The 9705-nt window shown below is 38.4% G+C and overlaps 1 pseudogene; it reads left to right on the top strand.

Moving 5' to 3' along the window:
• The first annotated feature begins 9190 nt into the window (after positions 1 to 9190).
• On the top strand, positions 9191 to 9347 carry LOC129404638 (small nucleolar RNA SNORA72; annotated as a pseudogene).
• The last annotated feature ends 358 nt before the right edge of the window (positions 9348 to 9705 follow it).

Raw genomic sequence — 9705 nt, 5'->3', positions numbered from 1 at the left:
CAGTTTCCAAGCTGTGGGGTAGACCTCCTGGTCCTTATCTCTATTACTCTTGGGTGTTAGTCTCTCATTTTGTTACTTTATATTCCTCAGATGAGTGCAATCTTTCTATGTCTGTCTCTCTCTTTCTGACTCATTTCACTTAACATGATATTTTCCATGTTGATACACTTATACGCAAATTTCATGACTTCACCTTTTCTAACAGCTGCATAGTATTCCATTGTGTAGATGTACCAAAGTTTCTTTAACCAGTCATCTGTTTTTGGGCACCTTGTTTTTTTCCAGAGTTTGGCTATTGTATACAGTGCTGCAACGAACATACAAATGCAGATGTCATTTTCTTAGTGCTTACTATTCTTACACATTAAAAGAAGAATTCAAGATACATATATGGATTAAAGTACTCCACAGTGTCTTTATAAAGTGAATCAACTTTTTCAAGTCACTTTTTAAGTTAGTTCTGGTTTTCTATTAATCTTTAAAGAATAGTAGTTCTTAAAAAAAGATAATTCTGCTATTGCATTAAACTTTCAACCATCACTTGGAAAATTCTCATGCCAAGTTCTCTCAGTCTTATACAAGAGTGTTAATAGAAAATGGTCAAACTATAACCCAATTTTTTCTTCCTCAAATTGCCCTTGAGTGCTGTCTAAATGACAAGAATTTATGGTTATCTAGTCATGCAAGTAGAAATAACAATCATGTTTATGAAAGCAAAGAAGGTAGCTATGGTATAGTTGCTGCCAACACTCACAAAATATGGAAAATTCCAAGATATAATGTAATTTTTTTGTTTGTTTTGTTTTTTTGCTTTTGGGTCACACCCGGCAATGCTCACGGGTTACTCCTGGCTTTTGCACTCAGGAATTACTCCTGGCGGTGCTTGGGGGACCATATGGGATGCTGGGAATCGAACCCGGGTCGGCCGCTTGCAAGGCAAACGCCCTACCCGCTGTGCTACCATTCCAGCCCCTATATCCTAATTTTTGAGGTAATAATATATATGTGTGTACATGAAGTTTACAGGGTATATCTTAGAATCAATGAAATGGTGTAGATTCACTCCAGAATACCAAATAAAATCCTTGTAAGATGAACTTGATAATTTTCAGTTTTGTTACAACTTGTATGTTAACTCAAGGACACTTATTGAGCTTTTCCAGACTAGTTAAAACTCTCAGTTACTTGCAAGTAGAATAGCTCAGTTTGTAGAGTCAATACAAAATCCCTTCTCCAACTGCCTGATTTGGGCAATGGATCCAGGGAAACTTACATTAAAATTATCATTAGTAAAATACTTTTAGGACAAATCTATATGAATACAAGATTCCCTGATTACAGGGAAAGAGAAACTTCATAAAGGGCAATAATTCCCCATTCTTCCAGTTTCTTAGACAGGGTATAGGTAAAAATTAAGAGACTTGAAACACAACAGGTTTAAACAAATCATCACCCTTCCTCCTCCCCCAGCCTTCTTATAAATAATGATGATAGAAGTAGCATTTGTTTGACACACCCAAATAACAAACTGGTTAGTCCCTGTATAGGTTTTCACAATATTTGTTTCATATAGCATATTTAAATTATTCAATTTTCTAGTTAATTCACAGTCTTTTAAAACATGAAACCTGGGAATGATTTCCAGATGAAACTTTCTATCCTAAAAGGTCCCTGACATACATTATCTTGACCTCTACCTTCCCAGAAAGAAAGGGCATTGCCAATGCAATGAAACTTTACTGTTCCCCATTTAGGGTCTTTTCTTCTGCCCATTGAACACTGCCTATTGCTTTTTATTGCTGCTTTGCTTTGGATTTTGGCTAGTAGTCCATTTGTCACCCTATAATTCAAGATTCTTCACTAAACACACTGAATATCTCCCCACTGGATAGCAAAACTATCTGGGAAACCCTGAGTCACTCTCTAGCTGAGGAGGGTCCAAGGGCCTGAAACCAGCAGCACTTGGTGAAAACGATCAGGATTTGATGAAGTGAATACGTTGGAGAATTAAGAGGAAGCTCAATTATTTGACAGTTGCACAGAATAACATTACTAATGCAACTTGTTATCTTTCTGCTAAAATAAAACAATTATCTTTTTCTGAGGACTTGCATTTGGAAGATGACTTTTTTCATCAAATAATAAAATAAACAAATCAAAAATATTTCCGCTGCATATTTATTGTTAAATTAAGGCTTGGTCCTAGGGTTGTCAAAATAAAGGAAATATGAAAAATTAGACTTTGAGGATATTTACAGTGAAGCTGAAATATATTATACCTAGTGGTAATTTAATTTCCTCATTAGCTTCTCCCAAGAGAAACTGGGAACAGAATGTGCCCATGTCCAAGAAGAATTCCTGAAGAGAATGCAGGAAAAAAAACATCTCATTGCTCAGAATAACAATTGGTACCAGACCACATCAGCTCAGATAATACAAGCATAAAGGAGCAAAAGCAAGGAAGTTGTCAGTGAGAAATAAGAACACGAAGAAAAATAACAGAATAAAAATAAACCAAATGATAGATCACTTTACAATACAATGTTATAAAATCAGTGGTAATTCAGGACAAAATATGGAAGAAGCAGTTCTCCATGATGCTATCTTTCACAAACAACCCCCAAATAGATATTTATTTGATAAGAAAAAAATACACTAATATTCAGAAAAAAATAAAGATGTATCCAGGAAAGAACACTGATGACTTTCTAGTTCTAACTTGTACACTTTGAAATGACTGCATGAAATTTTCACATATTCATGGCCAGGGTAAACAGGGGTTCAGAGGACTGGTCAATGGTTGAGCCTAACCACAAATGTGGTGGGGGGCAGAGAGTAGGTAAGATAAAGAAGAGACTACTAGGACAATAGTAGCTTGGATGATCACTCTGGACAAAGTCTGAGGGTTAAAAGTAGGCAAAGGATATTCTTGACAACCTTTCAGTATCAATATTGCAAACCACAATGCCCAGGGGGCGGGGAGAGAGAGAGAGAAAGAGAGAGAGAGACAGAGAGAGACAGAGAGACAGAGAGAGGCAGAGAGAGTAGAGACAAGCAACGGGTAGGAGTGGAGGGTGATGGAAGGGAACCTGGGGACACTGGTGCTGGGAAATGTACACTGGTGGAGGATGGGTATTGGAATAGTGAACGACTGAAATCCAATCATGAATGGCCTTGTAATGCTCTATATCATAATGATTCAATCAAAAAAGTTTTAAAATATTAAAAAATAAAATGTTGCATATAGGGGGCAAGGTAGGGGTTCTAGAGAGTTAGTACAGTGGGAGGGCACTGACTTGCACCCTATGTGTCCACCCAAACCCACCAGAAGTGAGTCCTGAGTACAGAGTCAGGACCAAGACATGAGCACAGCTGGGTGTGCTCCCCCTCTCCACCTTCTCAAAAAAAAGAAAAATAGGATTAGGTGGCCAGGGAGGTATTAGAGAGATTAAGGTGCTTCCCTGGCCTGTGGCTGAACCTCCTTTTAGTCTCTGGCCCTGAATGTGGTATCTTTCAAGCATCTCCAGGAAAGGCCTGAGCACACCGGGTTTGACCCAGTCCTCTCTCTCCCCAAATGAAATACCATTGCACTATCATCGCGTTATTCATCAATTTGCTCGAGCGGGCACCAGTAGCGTCTCCATTGTGAGACATATTGTTACTGTTTTTGGCATATCGAATACGCCACGAGGAGCTTGCCAGGCTCTGCCGTGTGGGTGGGATATTTTAATACCACATAATGCACTCAGGAAAAATCAATATTTAATGCAAGAAAGTATCTATCTACTTTTTTTATATTACATTTTATTTACTTATCTCCCCTTTTTTGTAACACCAACTAAAGTTTGCACGTTTAGTCAGGGGATTCACTGTAGTGCCTGTGCAGATTTTGTTGCAGACTTGCTGAGGGTCACATACTTTAGTGGCATTGCTCACAAATACCTAAGTACAGTGCCCCAGAGTTTACAAACTTTGAAGTGGATCCAAGAATCCCAGAAAACAGAACCCTGGGAAAATCAAGCTCTGATCAGGTGGGTGGTGCCAGGGATTTAACTGGCAACCTTAGATTTGCAAGGCATACACAGTGCCCCAGCTCCTTTATATGAAAAATCTAAGTGGACATTGAAATGGAGAGGTTTTGAAAACTTTTGATAGTATTGTAGCTAAAAAAGTTTAAGGATATTTTGGTTTAGGTAGGATGGTTATTTGATTCAGACACTAAGCATTTCATGATACTTCTAAGCCAACATTGTGTTTTCCTCAGTGCTCGCACTTTTCAGTACACACAAATCATCCGGGGATAATGTAAATATAGATTCTAGTTGCCTAGGTCTGACTGGGGTTTGAGCATCTGCATTTTACAAGTTACTAGGCATTGTTGAGGCTGCTATTACATGAACCCTGATTTAAGGGAAAAAAAATCTCACCTCCTGTTTGGATGAGAATTTCACATGGTAGTATTTGGAGCAAAAGGATGATCAGATTCTGCTCAGGACATTAGTTTACCATACCCAATATGGCGATTGGCCATATCCAACTATTAGTTAACAACCAGAAACAGTCAACTTTTCATTTTATTTAAAATCACTATCATAATCAAAACAATGTACTGCCGCCTAGTATCAGTGGTATGATATCCTAGTTTATAAAGAGAAATAATCCTTACCTAGAAGTTCCCAATTTTACCTAAAACCACTGGTGCTATTGTAAATGTCACATTTCTAAGCATAACATCACCATCAATGCAGAGCGTGCTTTCAAATCACACCCAAAATCCAAAGCTGGTTTTCATGGTAAAAGATATAAATAAAGTTTGTGGAAATTGAGCTAATAGCTGAGAAAATGAAAGTTGTAATACATTTAATAAAGATGTCAGTTTTCTTTTGGACAAGTCCATGTTCACTGGCTTTATTAAAAAGTAGAGAAAAAACTTCAATTTTTATTGATAGGTGATACACAATTATTTATCGTTTAAACCAGAAATCTTATTATTTGAAGGTTCAAGGGTAAACCAGAAGGACATCATTCTAAGTGAAATAAGCCAAACAGAGAAAGAAACATATATGTGCCCTATATGATGGGGCACATATTTTGTACAGGAGGTGAAGACACTTGCCTTGCATGGGCTGCTTTGGTTGACCCTGGTTCAAACCCCAGCACTGTATATAGTCCCATGAGCAATGCCAAGAATAACCCTTGACCACCTCTGATTGCACTCTGAAACTGCCCCTACCTATCTCCGGAAAAGGGAAAAATTATGCATCTGTAGAGAATAGTGCTTCTATGGAGAACCTTAGAAAGGTTGAATATGCAGAACCAGGAGGCAGAATGGTAGTTACCAGGAGACAGTAGGTGAGAAAAATGATAAATGTTGCTCAAAGTATACAGATTTTTAGATCTCCTGAAGAGCAAATCAGGGGACTACTATACACAGTAGTGATTAGTTAAGAATAACATATTCGATGCTGAAAATTTGTAAAGAATAGAATTCAGGGTCTCTCAGGATAAAAAGAATGTAACTGGGAAGACTATGTTAATTACCTTAAATATAGCGATCATTTCACTATGCTTATATATATAAAATCATCATGTTGCATGCCTTAACTGTATCCAATTTTTGTTTTTCAAAATTATAGTATAGAACTTAGTGATATCTTCCAGAAATGAACAGCTAATATAAAGTATAGTTTTGACTTTCAGATGTAATTGAAGCACTTCCTAAAATGATGCCACTAACTTTTCCTCCAAGAAATTTGTAAAAATATATTTCCCAGTAAATGAAATCAAAACAGTATTAGGATTGATTACTTGCATCTGAAAAAACAAGATAGATTTATTATGAATTCTAGACTTCCTTGCTGCCATGGCCTTACAAGTGTTTAGCTGGTATGAAAATAATCCTCCCAAGTCTTAGAAAGACTCAAGAGGCTGGAAAAAGAGCCAAGATTTTAAAAATCTCTCCCCATTCCCACTGCTCTCCTTTCTGTCAGACTCATAAAAAATGTACATAATCCATACACATTTGTTAAATACACTCTATTTATGTCTATGTAAACTGAAGTTTGGAATTTTATGTGTCTTTTACATAATGCAGTTCATTGTTTCCTGAGTAACAGGGATGAGATATTTAGATACCTGGGGCAATGATTATTCCTTTTGAGTTGGGTAATTAAGAACAGATTCGTACTACTAATGCTTAATCAGTATAAACTGTTACAATACACAAAATACTCCTTTCTGAGATTTTGCAATATAATATCTTTTATAATGGGAAAGCCAAAAATTACTTCTCTTTAAGAAGGAGACATAATTACAGCCTTCTGAGGCTGCAGCTACATGATTTAACTATACCAAATTATTGGATTATCTTTCCTCCTTTATCATGTCAACTGGCACTTCATTCTCTTGTTGGAGGAAGTCTTAATATTTAAAAGAAAATTTTCTCTAAATGAAGCAGTTGGTGCTTTTCAAACAATTCTAAAAGGTAGCTGTAGTGCAGAGGAGAAAGCATTGAATTAAAATATATGAACTTGAGTCCTTGACTCCTACTTAATATAACTTTGAGTTTTGAGAGGTTGACTCTTCTCATTTGTAGAGTTCCTCTGAGACATGAAGCAAGGATGAAATAAGGTAACACGTATGAATGCCCTTTGAAAACTATTGAATGCAGTATATGTTAGTTTTATAGTATTTTAGGTAACTACAGCAGCAGCAACCATAAAAACAACCATAAAAAAGACATGTTGATATATATTTAGCCTAGAGACGGTAAACTGTGAATTTATGGGCTGAGCTTTCCCCAAACCCCATTTTTTAGGGTTTTGTTTTTTGGGACCAGTTCTGGCATGAATTTCTGAATCAGTCAGCAGACAAAAACAGCTCTATGTAGTATAAAAGACAGGATTTATTGTCTAGGATTGTTGACCCGGTACTGGGGGACTGAAACAAGCAAAAAGGCAGCACAAGTATTATAAGGTGATCATTATAGGAGGCAACTCTCACTCAGAGGCAGAGGGAACAAAGGAAAAAGTTGAGATTGCTGTAACTTAAGGCTTGAAGGAATGACTGTGGGTTTGGAACTCAGATCTCTGAGGAGATCTGGTTACCAGTCCCAGGAGGGTTGGAGAAGCTACATGTAGGAATCACTTAAGCTATTGAAAGAAATCATTGATGCCTGGGTGAAGAGTATGAGAGGGGAAAGGCTTACAAGTAGGGAAGGGAGTTTGTTACTTCTTCCTTGTTTTACCTCCCAGTCAATTTCTAGCATCTGATGGAGACCAGTAGGGACTCATCTGGAGATTATAAACATGTAGTTTCATGGTTTGAGGGCCCACCTCACAAAACATAAAGAGAGCAGTACAGTGGTCTTGAATCTAAGAAATGGTATCCTGTCTAATTTCCAAAAATATTTGGCCCTTTAGGAGGTCAGACATTTACTCACCAATTACCCATATTTTCCACCATTCGAATATTTCTGACACAACCAGTTATATTTGAGTTTAATTCTCAAGTTCTCAAAGTCACAGAGTTTTCTGTTTATACCAAATACTTCCTCAGGAAATAAAGACAAGATTCATATGAATCTAAATTTAACAGGTGTCATAATTTAAAAAAATACAAAGGTTAAGTTGATTAACAACTGCAATCATTGTCATATTCCTTGCTACATCACCAGCATTATGATTCACTGGTTATTATGTATTCACTAATTATTATGTACTCAAGAGTTATTGTGGGCATTTCTTACATAATACAAACTATTATATTGTGTCACCAATATTCTTCCTAGGTGAAGAAGTGAGGAAATGGGTAGGTTTTAAAAGTAATATTATGTACCCTTGGCCCAGATGACATCCGGAGCAGCCACACACAACACGGCCGGCCTCTCTGCTCCTTAAGGACTATGATCCAGGAGGTCTACTAACCTATTTTGGCACCCAGAGACTTACAGAAATGCATCTAAACTGTGAGTTGAGCTACGACCACAAGCCGCCCGGGGAGGGGGAAGGAGTCTCTCTCCCAACACTTTCTTTCTACGGGGATGATAGCGGCGACTGGAGCAGCAGCACCCATGTGGAGTCTGTCATCTTCTAAGACTCACAACCCAGAGGTACTTGCTTATCGTGATGTGGTGTGCAAGAGATCATGGGATGGGGGTCTTACCGGCACGTTCTCGACCCAGATGAGATCCGGAGCAGCCGCACACGACACGGCCGGCCCCTCTGCTCCTTAAAGACTATAATCCAGGAGGTCTACTAACCCACTTTGGCACCCAAAGACTTATAGAAATGCATCTAGACTGTGAACTGAGCTAAAACAACAGAAATCCAAAACCACGCGGCTGCAACAGCTCCTATAATCTTCATTTTCAGCAACGGAAAACAAACTATCAAATGAAGCCTTTTTTGCAGGTTTGATTGTTGGGGGAAAATTCCAAATAATAATAATCGGTTCTCTGTTGAAATATTGAATGAATCCAAAGTATAGAGAGAATAAAGTGAAGATCATTGGCCACTCAGGTGTGGGGGTGGGTGAGAGGGGGGTATATTGGGGTTCTTGGTGGGGGAACAGGTGCACTGGTGAAGGGATGGGGGTTTGATCATTATATGACTGAGACTTAAACCTGAAAGCTTTGTAACTTTTGTCACGGTGATTCAATAAAATAAAATTAAAAAAAATAAATAAAATAAAATGAAAAAAAAGTAATATTATGATACTCATATACTTAACTGGGCTGGAGCGATAGCACAGTGAATAGGTTGTTTACCCTGAATGCAGCTGACCCGGGTTCAATTCCTCCGCCCCTCTCGGAGAGTCTGCCAAGCTACCGAGAGTATCTTGCCTGCATGGCAGAGCCTGGAAAGCTACCTGTGGTGTATTCGATATGCCAAAAACAGTAACAAGTCTTACAATGGAGACGTTGTTGGTGCCCGCTTGAGCAAATCAATGAGCAATGGGATTACAGTGACAGTAACAGATATACTTAACCACGTAAACCCTTATAATATGGCAAACGCTGAATGACATATGTTATATCACTATCAATTTATTGATAATACCAATTTATTATCTTTGTTGTACTCATTTAGATCATGCTAAATCCCGAGATCTTTTTTCTCTATTCCATTGTAGGGAACAGCCCACTTGGGAACTGCCAGGAAATCTGTGTGAATTAGAAGATACACACGTACTATGAATATTCTTGCTGTTCTCATTTTGTAATAATCAGGGCAGATTAAACATGTACTATAATTAAACCATGCATGTGTCCCTACACTTAGTTTATTACCTACAGGTCTACCTAGTTCATTACCTACAGGTCTGGTCTTAAAAAGCTGGTGACCTTTGGCAGCCATGGTCCAGAGACATAGAAATAAATCTCAAAAGATATCTACAAGTGGCAGAATTTCTCCTGGATCCTGCACAAGACTGAGTTGTCCCGGGGCAATCCATGGAGGAGGGGAGAGAGTGGAGCCCCCAGGCCTGCCCAAACACAGTCACAGCTGCCCCAAACTTCCACACTCCACAATCACTGCCAGGCTCTCGGCCAGACCCCACTGGACAGAAGAGCCTCATGCAGAAATTAATTTGTTGAAACATTCAGGTATACAGGTTTTTTGCCTGAAATCTCCAGCTTTCAAGGATGGGTTACTTCCCACCCCTCATATCCCTGTACTTTGGAAGGCACATGCCCCAAAGTGGCCA

This window comes from Sorex araneus, chromosome 4, assembly GCF_027595985.1.
Source record: "Sorex araneus isolate mSorAra2 chromosome 4, mSorAra2.pri, whole genome shotgun sequence".
NCBI lineage: Eukaryota > Metazoa > Chordata > Mammalia > Eulipotyphla > Soricidae > Sorex > Sorex araneus.
This window is presented reverse-complemented; position numbering and strand designations above follow the sequence as displayed.